This window comes from Phyllobates terribilis, unplaced genomic scaffold (genome assembly GCF_046119375.1).
Source record: "Phyllobates terribilis strain yellow unplaced genomic scaffold, ASM4611937v1 Scaffold_5__5_contigs__length_657084704, whole genome shotgun sequence".
Lineage (NCBI taxonomy): Eukaryota > Metazoa > Chordata > Amphibia > Anura > Dendrobatidae > Phyllobates > Phyllobates terribilis.
The window spans coordinates 127,210,923-127,225,128 of NW_027362765.1; positions in this window are offsets into that span (position 1 = coordinate 127,210,923).

Genomic DNA, 14,206 nt, shown 5'->3' on the forward strand with positions numbered 1-14,206 from the left:
GCTGCAGCAAGGCATGTCCTCTGAAAGTCGGAGGAGTGTCAGCTCCAGTAAGGGGGGTGATAGGAGAGCAGGGCAGGCCAGGCAGGTGCTGGTAGTGGGGGACTACATTATTAGGGGAATAGATAGGGCAATCTGTCACAAAGACAGGGATTGTCGAACCTGGCGCTCGAGTCCGGCACATCGCTGATCGGGTTGACGGATTACTCGGAGGGGCTGGTGAGGACCCAGAAGTCATGGTGCACATTGGCACAAATGACAAAGTTAGAGGTAGGTGGAAAGTCCTTAAAGATGAGTTCAGGGAATTAGGCTGCAAGCTTAAAGCAAGGACCTCCAAGGTGGTATTCTCTGAAATACTACCTGTACCACGTGCCATGCCAGAGAGGCAACGGGAGATTAGGGAGATAAATAAGTGGCTCAGGAACTGGTGTAGGAAGGAGGAGTTTGGGTTCCTGGAGAACTGGGCCGACTTCTCAGTTGGCTACAGATTCTACGCTAGGGACGGGCTGCACCTCAATGGGGAGGGTGCAGCTGTGCTGGTGGAGAAAATGGCTAGAAGGTTGGAGGAGTGTTTAAACTAGGGATTGGGGGGGAGGGTAATCATTTTATAGGTGGGGAAGACAGTGCAGATAGTGACCTGGGCACAAATAAAGAAATTGGGGGTGGGGTTAGAAGAGTCAATATAGTAAGAAGGAATAGAGGTACAGAGAGATACATAAAATACATGTACACTAATGCCAGAAGCCTCACCAACAAAATGGAGGAATTCGAATTAATTTTGTTGGAAAATAATTATGACATGGTGGGGATATCTGAGACATGGCTGGATGAGAGCCATGACTGGGCAGTTAATTTACAGGGCTATAGTCTGTTCAGAAATGACCGTACAAACAAGCGAGGGAGGGTGTGTGTTTATACGTAAAATCATCCTTAAAACCAATCTTGCGTGAGAATATATGTGAATCTCATGAAAATATAGAGTCTCTGTGGGTGGAGATAAGGGGAGGGGCAAAAAATAATAAATTACTGATAGTTTTTTTTTATAAGTCTCCAAAAATAATGGAAGCAGCGGAGAATATCCTCATAAAGCAAATAGATGAAGCAGCGACTCAAGGAGAAGTCATTATTATGGAGGACTTCAACTACCCTGAAATACATTGGGGAACAGAAACCTGTAGTTCAAGCAAAGGTAACAGGTTTTTGACAACTTTGAGAGACAATTACCTTTCACAACTGGTTCAGGACCCAACAAGAAGGGGCTGCTAGACCTAATATTAACTAACAGGCCAGACCGCATTTCAAATATACGAGTTGGGGGTCACTTTGGTAATAGTGATCACAAAATAATAAGTTTTCATTTATCCTATAATAAGATGTGTAGTAGAGGGGTTACAAGGACACTAAACTTCAGGAAGGCAAATTTCCAATGGTTGTGATGATCTTAGTGCAATAAACTGGGACGATATCCTGAGACATAAAACTGCACAAAGCAAATGGGAGACATTTATTAGCATCCTGAATAGGACCTGTGCACAATATATACCCTATGGGAATAAACATGCTAGAAATAGGAGGAAACCACTATGGCTAAATAGAGCTGTAAGAGGCGCAATAAGTGACAAAAAAAAGCATTTAGAGAACTAAAGCAAGTAGGTAGTGATGAGGCATTAAATAAATACAGAAAATTAAATAAATTCTGTAAAAACCAAATCAAGGCAGCAAAGATTGAGACAGAGACTCATTGCCAGAGAAAGTAAAAATAATCCCAAAATATTCTTTAAGTACATAAATAGAAAACCTAAAAAATTATAGTGTTGGCCCCCTTAATAATAGTCTGGGTGAAATGGTGGATGAGGATGAGGAAAAAGCCAATATGCTAAATGATTTTTTTTCAACAGTATTTACACAAGAAAATGGCATGACAGAAAACATGATTAGTGATGACAAAAATTCTCCATTAAATGTCACTTGCTTAACCCAGCAGGAAGTACGGCGGCGTCTAAAAATCACTAAAGTTGACAAATCCCCGGGCCCGTATGGGATACACCTGCGAGTGCTACAAGAATTAAGTAACGTCATAGACCATTATTTTTAATCTTTAAAGATTCCATAATAACAGGATCTGTACCACAGGACTGACATATAGCAAATGTGGTGCCAATATTCAAAAAGGGGACAAAAACCCAACTTGGAAATTATAGGCCAGTAAGCTTAACCTCTACTGTGGGTAAAATCCTGGAGGGTTTCCTAAGTGATGCTATACTAGAGTATCTGAAGAGGAATAACCTCATGACCTAATATCAACATGGGTTTACGAGGGACCGTTCCTGTCAGACTAATCTGATTAGCTTTTATGAGGAGGCAAGTTCCGGACTGGACCAAGGAAATGCAGTGGATGTTGTGTATATGGACTTTTCAAAAGCTTTTGATACGGTTCCACACAAAAGGTTGATACATAAAATGAGAACAATGGGGATAGGGGAAAATATATGTATGTGGGTTAAGAATTGGCTCAATGATAGGAAACAAAGGGTGGTTATTAATGAAACACACTCAGACTGGGTCTCAGTTAACAGTGGGGTACCACAGGGGTCAGTATTGGGCCCGCTTCTTTTTAACATACTTATTAATGACCTTGTAGGGGGCATACAGTATAGTATTTCAATATTTGCAGATGACACTAAACTCTGCAGGGTAATCAATACAGAGGAGGACAATTTTATATTACAGGAGGATCTATGTAAACTAGAAGCTTGGGCTGATAAATGGCAAATGAGCTTCGATGGGGATAAATGTAAGGTAATGCACTTGGGTAGAGGAAATAAAATGTATAATTATATGCTTAATTGTAAAACACTGGGCAAAACTGTCACTGAAAAAGACCTGGGTGTATTGGTGGACGACAAGCTCACGTTTAGTGGCCAGTGTCAGACAGCTACTGCAAAGGCAAATAAAATAATGGGATGCATTACAAGAGGCATAGATGCTCATGAGGAGAACATAATTTTACCTCTATACAAGTCACTAGTGCGACCACACTTAGAATACTGTATACAGTTCTGGTCTCCGGTGTATAAGAAAGACATAGCTGAACTAGAGAGGGTGCAGAGAAGAGCGACCAAGGTTATTAGAGGACTGGGGGGTCTGCAATACCAAGACAGATTATTACACTTGGGGTTATTTACTTTAGAAAAAAGAAGGCTTATGGGTGATCTTATTACTATGTACAAGTATATGAGGGGACAGTACAAAGACCTTTCTACTGATCTTTTTACTCTGAGGCCTGAGATGGGGACAAGGGGGCATCTTCTACGTCTGGAGCAAAGAAGGTTTAATCATAATCACAGACGCGGATTCTTTACTGTAAGAGCAGTGAGACTATGGAACTCTTTGCCCATGATGTTGTAATGAGTGATTCACTACTAAAATTTGAGAAGGGCATGGATGCCTTTCTTGAAAAGTATAATATTACAGGTTATATATACTAATTTCCTTGATAGGGCGTTGATCCAGGGAACTAGTCTGATTGTCGTGTGGAGTCAGGAAGGAATTTTTTTCCCCAATATGGAGCTTGGTGTTTGCCACATGTTTTTTTTTTGCCTTCCTCTGAATCAACATGTTAGGCTATGGGTTGAACTAGATGGACTTAGTCTTCCTTCAACCTTAAAAACTATGTTACTATGTTACTATTATACTGCCCCCTATGTACAGGAACAAATGATGTCAGCTTCAAGCTTGTGTGGTCAGGACTGGTTCTGGGCGAACTTCTCCAAATTCCGTGATGTGGATGGTTGGAACAAGTTCAGCTTTATTCCCATTTCTAAGGCTGATACAGTGAACATGACTGACATCTTCTGGAATGAAGTGTTGCCCCCTCAGGACATCATCTGTCTCTGGACACATTGTGACCTGGTGTTAGACCTCACTAAGGACAGGTTTCTGGACTGGAGGGTGGAGGGTCCGGCTCAGTTCTGTTAAGAGCCGAAATCTCAATCTGTGCATGCGCCGCCTCCGGCACCATTTTATTGAAGTCCTGCACACAGGATGCCAGCTCCCACTGCGCAGGCGCCGGCCACACTATGATGGCGGCAGCTGTGCTTAATTTTAAAAATGAGGCAGGTCACTGAATAATCAGTGACCTGCAGAAGAAACAGAGGAGGCTGGTGGGGGAGGGGGGGTGCGGAGAACGAGAAGAAGACTCTGCCCCCAGGTCCTGCCCCGAAGCACACAAGACATAATTTTCTGAAAACTTCATAAGATGAGTATTAAACAACCACTCAGTGGATCCCTTCACATCAGGTATCATATTAATCAGCATCACAGCGCCATTATAGCCATGTCTTTAGTTTATAGGGCTAAATCCTGCTGACAGGTTTCCTTTAAGTCTATGATTTAAAACTGTAGTTTTTGATATTACAATGAGTTTTCTTATTTAATCCTTTTCTTTTACCCTGCAGATGTGGACATTCTACATTACATTTACATTATGTGTACAGTAGTGCGTTAATACTGATGTGTACAATGCACAGGATTTCTGTTATGGTATTAATGTTGGAATGTTGTATATTTTATTTGTACCTGTGAAGTTTATTACAATATAAATTGCCTCCTATGTACAAGAATATAACTACTATACTGCCCCCTATGTGCAAGAATATAACTACTATAATATTGCTTCTATATACAAGATTATAACTACTATAATACTGCTCCTATATACAAAAATGTAACTACTATAATTCTGCTCCTATGTACAAGAATATAACTACTATAATACTGCTTCCTATATACAAGAATATAACTACTATAATAATGCCCCTATGTACAAGAATATAACTCCTATAATACTGCCCCCTATGTACAGGAATATAACTACTATAGTACTGCTCCTGTATACGAAAATGTAACTACTATAATACTGCTCCCTATGTACAAGAATATAACTTCTATAATACTGCCCACTGTATACAAGCAAGTAAGAGACTAGGCACTCAAAGTGCATTTCTCCATCATCAGAGCTGATTACTCTGTTGGATTTTCTTATTTTCTGCTAGGTTGCAGAGCTGTTTTAATTGTGACTTGTGTGGCTGAGGAATGGCGCCATTAGAAAAATCCAACAAGGCAATCAGGTCTGATGAAGGTCCAATGTTAGGACCGAAACTTTAACAACTCAATAAATTAAAATGACACCCCCGTGCTTACTAACGTACCTTTGATCAAAACATAACAGCAGCAAGTGGATGTTACACCCCTGTTGATGTAATAATTTAAAAAGGAAAAAGAATTGATAATAAGCACTGCACTAGAATTTAAAATGAGCACACACCACTGATAAATATCAGTACTAGAAACCGCTGGAGGAAACAATCTGTAGGAGAGGCAATTGAGAAAAAATGTGTTAACTAAAAAAGTGAAGAATAACTGATTAATTGTGATTATTCCTACAAATAATAGCCTCCAACCAGCCACAACAAAGCTCACACAGAGCTGGAAGCATAGGATAATAGCTAAGACCAAACTGGATACAGTATTAGCAATCCTGAGACTGAAAAAGGTTAGTTAAAAATGGTAACCTGTTTGGTGTACATAGAAGTATCCTAGGAGCGAGTAGATAGAAAGACAAATGTGTATATATAGAGAAAACCCCCATGACGTATGTGTCTCGTCTCAGTCAAATCCTGTACTGTCTGCGGAGTCTTGCGGGGAATGACTGGTATCTACACAATAAAAAACAGAGTCCGTGAACAACTCACTGCTAGGTGAGGGTACCCTCTGATCAAGGAGATTGAATCATCTCCGAAACGCGCAAGGAATAGGACGGGGCTCTCTGAGGCTTCTGTACACTTACCTCTGTGTGACATCACACGCCATCTGCTGCCACACGTGGTCCTGCAAGCGGTAGGCGAGGCACCAGCCGGGGCTCCCTGCGCGCTCCTATCGCAATCCACACCTCCATCCTTCAGGACTCTGCTCTCATGGAAGTATCTACTTAACAGTGAGTTGCTCACGGACGCTCTTTTTTATTGTGTCGGCACCAGCAATTCCCAGCAAGGCTTCGCAGACAGCACAGGATTTGACTGAGACGCGACGCGACGTGGCTGTATCTATTGCACTGGTTGGAGTTTAAGAACAACTGTTTGGATTGCCATTAAAGAATTTATTTAATTTACTGCATTTTGAGTACCAAGTTTCTTACTTGCTTATCTACGGTTTGTAACCCTACTTGAGCACCTCATCTCTGAACCCAGAAGTGCCGTATATCTCTACAAAGCCCACGGTATACAGTAATATAGCTAGCATAATACTGCTCATTATGTACTATAATACAACTACTAAAATACTGCACCTGTGTACAAGAATATAACTACTATAATACTGTCTCTTAAAAAGAAGAGGACTTTTACATAAGATTGTAGAGACTACTTTCCGTGTGCCAGAAACTTTCACTGTTAAGGGATGAGCCTTTGGACATGGTTTTATCAGGATGGGTTGGCGGCATAGTATAACAGACTTCAGCTGTGGAATGTAGGCGACAGGAGCGGAAGAACAAGTGAAATGATACAGGGCTGTCACTATTATCACGTTAATAAGCACTTGTACATCAGTAACCACGGTAACGATATACCAAGCACATTTTATTTTCCAACAAAGAATTTGCATAGTTGAAAATTCCGAGTTGCGATTCCTCCTTGAAGAGAATCTTCTTGGTTTGCAGCAAATACTTTAAAGGTCATTAAATAAGTAGAATCTACATGTTGTAGTCACTTGAGTTATTAGATCACAGCATTGCATAAGTATTGGTTCCCCGATGTTATTAGCAGAATTGTTTGTTACCTTTACAAGTGGAAGCAATCAGAAGGATGTTACCTGTCCTGTTTGTTAAAATATACCAGTGCTGATCTGAAACCCACTAACTGAAAAACTGTCATACACTCCCTGATATGTCGTTTATCCATGTTATGTAAATAAAAGCTTATAACCTGACGTTAAATTCATCCATTGGTTTTATAAATTACTCTTTTGAAAGCTGAAACCCTCACAAATTTGGTTTCGGTTAAGAAAATAAATTGGCATCAATGCTGAAATATTGTTCATTTAATGAATGCAGAATGGTCAGATTTTGGCAAGGCAAAAGTTTTGTCGCCCACAGAAAGTAATGTGATATTCAAACAAATATTTATCTTAATACCAATATATGTTGCATAACATTGGTGAATGAAGTTGTGGTGCTATTAGAATCATATTTAATATTTTGTGTGACTTCCATGGGCTTGAAGGACTGCATCCTTGCGGTTCAACAATGATTTATACAATTTATTAATGAAGTCATGAGGAATAGCAAAGAATGCAGTCTTACATGCCTCCCAGAGTTCATCTAGATTCTTTGGTTTTGTCTTCCAAGCTTCCTCTTTCATCCTACCCCAAACATGCTCAATGATGTTCATGTCTGGTGACTGGGCTGGCCAGTCCTTGAGCACCTTGATATTTTTTGCCTGGAGGGACTTTGTTGTAGAGATGGATGTATGAGATGGAGCACCATCCTGCTGCAGAATTTGACCCCTTTTATGATTTGGAATGTAAGAGGTAGCTAATACTTCTTGATATTTTAGGCTATTGATACTGCCTTTCAACTTGCAAATGTTTCGTACACCCCCATACTGAATGTAACCCCAGACCATGATCTTTTCACCACCAAATTTATCTGTTTTCTGCGTGTATTTTGGATCTATACGGGCTCCAGTAGGTCTCCTGCAGTATTTGCGGCGGCTGTGGTGTAATTCTACTGAAGAGAAATCCACCTTCTGACACTTTTCCAGCGTCCATCTGTTTAGCAGGCTGTGGGACTTTGCAAATGCCACACGTTTTTTTATTTGCCTTTTGTTTAGTGCTGGCTTTTGGCCACTGATTCGACCATGGAGGCCATTTCAAGACAGAATCCTACAAACTGTTTTAGTTGACACAGGGACTTGGGGTGACCAGGCCTGTTGGAGCTCTGCTGCAGTGGAAGAGGGGCTTGCTTTGGATTTTCTAACCAACAAACGTTCCTCCTGAGCAGTGGTCTTGCGGGGTCTGCCGGACCTGGGCTTGTCAAACACATCTCCAGTCTCTTCAAATCTTTTTTTAATTCTTTTTACTTTTGACGCTGAGACTCATTAAAGGTGCCAGCCACCTCTGCAGTGGATCTGGTCTTCAGCCTCTTGATAATCAAGGCTTTGGTCGCAGGGTGGATTTTTTGGCATGTTGTCAGAGCTCAAGTTGCAGTTCAAGTGAAGGTCTGGGGTGCTGGGTTTCTTTTTATACACAGCCACTAATTAACCGATCATTTACTGAGCACTGGTGAGGATGTAAACTAGGATTGGGTGCATTATATGACCAGGCGACAAAACTTTTGTCTTGCCAAAATCTGACCAATCTGTGTTCATTAAATGATCAATATTTCAGCATTGATGCTAATTATTTTCTTAACCGAAACCAAATTTGGGAGGGTTTCAGCTTTCAAAAGAGTAATTTATAAAACAAATGGATGAATTTAACGTCAGGTTATAAGCTTTTATTTACATAACATGGATAAGCGACATAATTTCTGTCAGGGAGTGTACACAACATTGATTGTACAGAACCAATAAGGAAAAGTCGTGGAATTATGGAAATCACAGAATAGATAGACGTGTTAATGATCTGCAAATGATGAAAAAATGGAAGCAACATTTTACAAACATCTCAATTAATTCTGTATTAAGTATGAGCTCCACGTGCGGAAATCCCCGCACTTACATCCTTGGCTGCTATCAATGAGGTTATTCATGGTTGTCTGAGGAATATTCTGCCATGTTGAATGCACTTGCGCAAATCCATCAAGATCCGCTGCTGACAGCCCCTTTGTAATTGACGACCAATGATGTCCCAGATATGCTTGATAGGAGACAAGTCCGGAGACGCTGCAGGCCATGGTAGGATGTTTAGGCCACGCAGGCTGCTCACAGTAGCAAGAGCAACATGCGGGCAGGTGTTGACGTTCCTGGGACACTTTGGAGAAATGGCCATACCACTGGTTCCACCACCAAGTTAATGTAACGCCGAGCTGATAGGGTACCTGGAATGAAGTCTAGAGGGGTCTGGGTACCATAAATTATGCCACTCCACACCATGATCCCTGGAGTAGGACCAGTGTGACGTTTCCTTGTGATGCTTTTTCATTGACCTCACGATACCGCTCTTAGGCTATATAGGTGACTGTAGTGACCATACTGCATGGGGGGCTGGGGTGACCTGTGGCGTACCGCCAATGGTGGCAGGCCACGTGACTTCTATGGGGCAAGTGAGCCGGAGTGGCCCGGTGTTAGCACCCGCACCGGACCCTCCCCCTCTGCCCGCCAGCGCCTGCACTCCACCTCTGGCCATCAGCGCGAGCAATGATGGAGGAGGGAGCGTCAGCAGACGCTTTAACCCCCATCATTCTGCCTTGGCGTCTGACGTGTCAGAGAAGTGGGCATGATGACGTCATTGCAGGTGAATATTGTATTTTTTTTTTTTAAATCAGTGACTGGTGGCCATAATGTAGTATGGAGGACCATGGGGAGTGCATTATATTGTATGGAGGACTATGGGGATTGCATTATATTGTATGGAGGACCATGGGGATTGCATTATATTGTATGGAGGACCATGGGGAGTGCATTATATTGTATGGAGGACCATGGGGAGTGCATTATATTGTATGGAGGACCATGAGGAGTGCATTGTATTGTATGGAAGACCATGGGGAGTGCATTGTATTGTATGGAGGACCATGGGGAGTACATTATATTGTATAGAGGACCATGGGGAGTGCATTATATTGTATGGAGGACCATGGGGAGTGCATTATATTGTATGTAGGACCATGAGGAGTGCATTATACTATATGGAGGAATTTGGGGGGTGTAATATACTACATGGGGCCTATTATACTATATGGAAGGCTATGTGGGGCCATTATAATATTTGAAGGGCTATGTGGGGGACCATTATACTGTATGCAAGCAATTATACAGTGTGAAGGCTTGTGTGGGGCCCATCATACTGTGTAGAGGGCTGTGTGAGGGGCCATTATACTGTATGAAGGCCAATTATACTGCATGGAGGGCTGTGTGGGAGTCACAGTTGGGGCATCATACTGAGTTGGGGTCACCATACTTTGCCTTGGGAGTTGAGGTGGGGTACAGTAGAGTCATTATACTGTGCATGTGGAGGCTAATGTGGAAGAATTCACCATGGGTGTATCTTACTGTGTTTGGGAGGCACTTTAGTTGGCATCATACTTTATGGGGGCAATGAAAGGGGAATCTAGTACTTCAGCAGGAGGACAATTACTATGTAAAGGTTGGAAAGTTGTGAGATATGCTCTTCTGTGACCCTGACAATTATTATTTTTTTTGGGGGGGTGCAATTAGAACTTCTGCTATGGGACCCCATGATTTCTATGTATGCCCCTGGTGGTAACCATTATATTATATAAGGGACTGCGGTATTTGACCATTAAAGTATGTGGGGGGCTATGGTTATCATATTGCATGGGTGGCTGTGATGATAATACTGTATTGTGAGCAGTGGTGACAACCAAACTGCATGGAGAACTGTGATGGCCATACTGTGTTAGGGAGCTGTGGTGGCCATAATGTGTAGGGGGCTATAGTGACCATACTTTATTGGTAGCTGTGGTGACCTTACTGAGTTGTGGAGCTGTAGTGACAATACTTTATTTGGGGCTGTGGTGATCATAATGTGTCCTCTACTGCTACCTTTCCAATTATTCCAAGCTTCCCTGTTGGTCTCTGTTTTTCCTCGCACAGAAGTAATTTGTTGAGACAAACATGTGACCACTGCAGCCAATGACAGTCCACAGTTGTGTTGACACTGCTAATATATACAGGGTGGTCCAAAAGTAGGTGGACAGAAAGTGTAATAAGGTTATGAAGGGGGAGATTTATCAAACAAAATCCAGTAATTTTAGATAACATTGTGTGGAGTGATGAAGCTTCTTTCAAATTATCCGGCCATATTAACAGACATAATTGTATTTACTGGTATAATGAGAACATGCATTTAACATTAGAGCAACAACTAAATGAGCTTGGTGTCAATGTTTGGGGTGGTATTTCAAGTTTTGGTGGTTTAGGACCAATATTTTTTGATGGAACAGTCACAGGAGATAAGTATCTCGAAATTCTAATGAATCAAGTTGTTCCCCAGTTACAGCAACAGCCTAATTCAAATGACCTTTATTTCCAACAAGATGGGGCCCCTCCACATTATTCAAGAGTAGTCCGCGAGTATCTTGATGAAACATTTCCTAATAAATGGATTGGCCGAAGAGGCCCACTTGATTGGCCGGCACGTTCACCAGACTTGACCCCAATGGATTTTTTCTTTTGGGGAGTACTCAAGGACAAAGTTTATAGTCGAAAACCAAAAAGTGTCAGTGATTTGAAAAATTACATAAGAGATGCATTGCTAGAAATTAATACCCAAAGTGACTTGTGCAAAAAAGTTTGTCGAAGCGTAAGAGGCAGACTTCAAAGCTGTGTAAATTGTAATGGAAAACAGTTTGAGCACCTGCGTTGATAAAATTTAAGGGCTTTTGTATTATTGTTCAGAATAAAATTTAACTGTCAATGTTATGCTTGTGTTAGTAAATATAATTTTATATATAAATCAAAATAAATGTTATTTTCTGTCCACCAACTTTTGGACCACCCTGTATATTTTTAGTCCATATCGGTGTTTTCACTTTCGCATTAATGACCACCGTGCCTCTCCCTTCCTCTTGCTTGATGCTTAAATATACTGCATTTTGCAACGGGGGATGAATGTGAAAATTGTCTGGTAGTTTTGTTACGTGATAGATTTTATTTAGCATTTAAATGACTCAGAAAAGCACAACGTGATTGTGGATGAGATGGAGCAAGAAGATCTCTGACAAAAACCATAGAAATATTATGACGTGATAGATGAAAAAGGAAGAGGATATGAATTTTAATGGTGTACATCTGCATCTCTGTTCAATGGCACGCTTCTTTCCGGGATGGTGCCAATGCCTCTGTTTTCTTCATGAAATGGCTTCTAAAGGAACATTACTGGAAATGAACTAATCTTTTGATATTTCAGTTTGTCAGCTTAGCCAAATTTTTCTATCTAGTATGGCAAAGCCTCAAATGGCCTTGAAAGGACTGTATTGAACACTTTTCATGCTCTTAAATGCAAACACAGCCTCAGTAATATTCAAATGACCTCAACATATATAGCTATGGGTAAGCAGATGGTAACTTTCTCATTGCTGTGCTGTCACACACTATCTGTAATGATCAATGTTTCAAATCTTACCTCCTAATCTTTATTGCTCAGCTGTGATTTGTGACTTTCTCTCTATCCAGATTCTCTATAAATTATCTGCTGCATGCCCTGCCTTGGCTTTTATACAGGCTATGACAGTCCCTCAAAATCTAATAGCTGCAAGTCATCATGGGAAAGCTCGCATGGCTGAACCTGAGATCATGTGAGCCTTCTTTGACTCATGCAATCTAATGTCCTGTAAAAAATGGTGGTGTGCATTTTTATGGCAATTCCCGCAAATCGAATGGAAAATTGTTCGAATTTGATGAGTCTGGCGAACGTCCTAAAATTTCACACAAATTTGGTTCACATCAAGTCAATTTGCAAAAAGTTAAAGTAAATACACTCCATAAAAACCAACACGTTTCAAACACTGCAGCTTTCTTAGTCCTGGTATATTATACCAGGACTAAGAACACTGCATCATTCGAAACACATTGTTTTTTAAGCAGGATATTCACTTCAACCTTTTGCAAAGTATGTATTTTGTTCACTTTTTTAATGGATTAAATAAATGCAAGCTTTCAGAGCACAGAGGCTCCTTCGTCAGGCATGATTACAAATGCATTTGTAATCTTGCCTGACGAAGGAGCCTCTGTGCTCTGAAAGCTTATATATACAGTATATATATATATATATATATATATATATATACAAACACACAGTACAGACCAAAAAAAGTGTGAAACAACTGAAAATATGTCTTATATTCTAGGTTCTTCAAAGTAGCCACCTTTTGCTTTGATGACTGCTTTGCACACTCTTGCCATTTTCTTGATGAGCGTAAAGAGGTAGTCACCGGAAATGGTCTTCCAACAATCTTGAAGGAGTTCTCAGAGATGCTTAGCACTTGTTGGCCCTTTTGCCTTCACTATGCGGTCCAGCTCACCCCAAACCATCTTGATTGGGTTCAGGTCTGGTGACTGTGGAGGCCAGGTCATCTGGCATAGCACCCCATCACTCTCCTTCTTGGTCAAATAGCCCTTACACAGCCTGGAGGTGTGTTTGGGGTCATTGTCCTGTAGAAAAATAAATGATGGTCCAACTAAACGCAAACCGGATGGAATAGCATGCAAGATGCTGTGGTAGCCATGCTGGTTCAGTATGCCTTCAATTTTGAATAAATCCCCAACAGTGTCACCAGCAAAGCACCCCCACACCATCACACCTCCTCCTCCATGCTTCACGGTGGGAACCAGGCATGTAGAGTCCATCCGTTCACCTTTTCTGCGTCGCACAAAGACACGGTGTTTGGAACCAAAGATCTCAAATTTGGACTCATCAGACCAAAGCACAGGTTTCCACTGGTCTAATGTCCATTCCTTGTGCTCTTTAGCCCAAACTTGTCTCTTCTGCTTGTTGCCTGTCCTTAGCAGTTGTTTCCTAGCAGCTATTTTACCATGAAGGCCTGCTGCACAAAGTCTCCTCTTAACAGTTGTTGAAGAGATGTGTCTGCTGCTAGAACTCTGTGTGGCATTGACCTGGTCTCTAATCTGAGCTGCTGTTAACCTGCGATTTCTGAGGCTGGTGACTCGGATAAACTTATCATCAGAAGCAGAGGTGACTCTTGGTCTTCCTTTCCTGGGGCGGTCCTCATGTGAGCCAGTTTCTTTGTAGCGCTTGATGGTTTTTGCAACTGCACTTGGGGACACTTTCAAAGTTTTCCAAATTTTTCAGACTGACTGACCTTCATTTCTTAAAGTAATGATGGCCACTCGTTTTTCTTTACTCAGCTGCTTTTTTCTTTCCATAATACAAATTCTAACAGTCTATTCAGTAGGACTATCAGCTGTGTATCCACCTGACTTCTGCACAACACAACTGATGGTCCCAACCC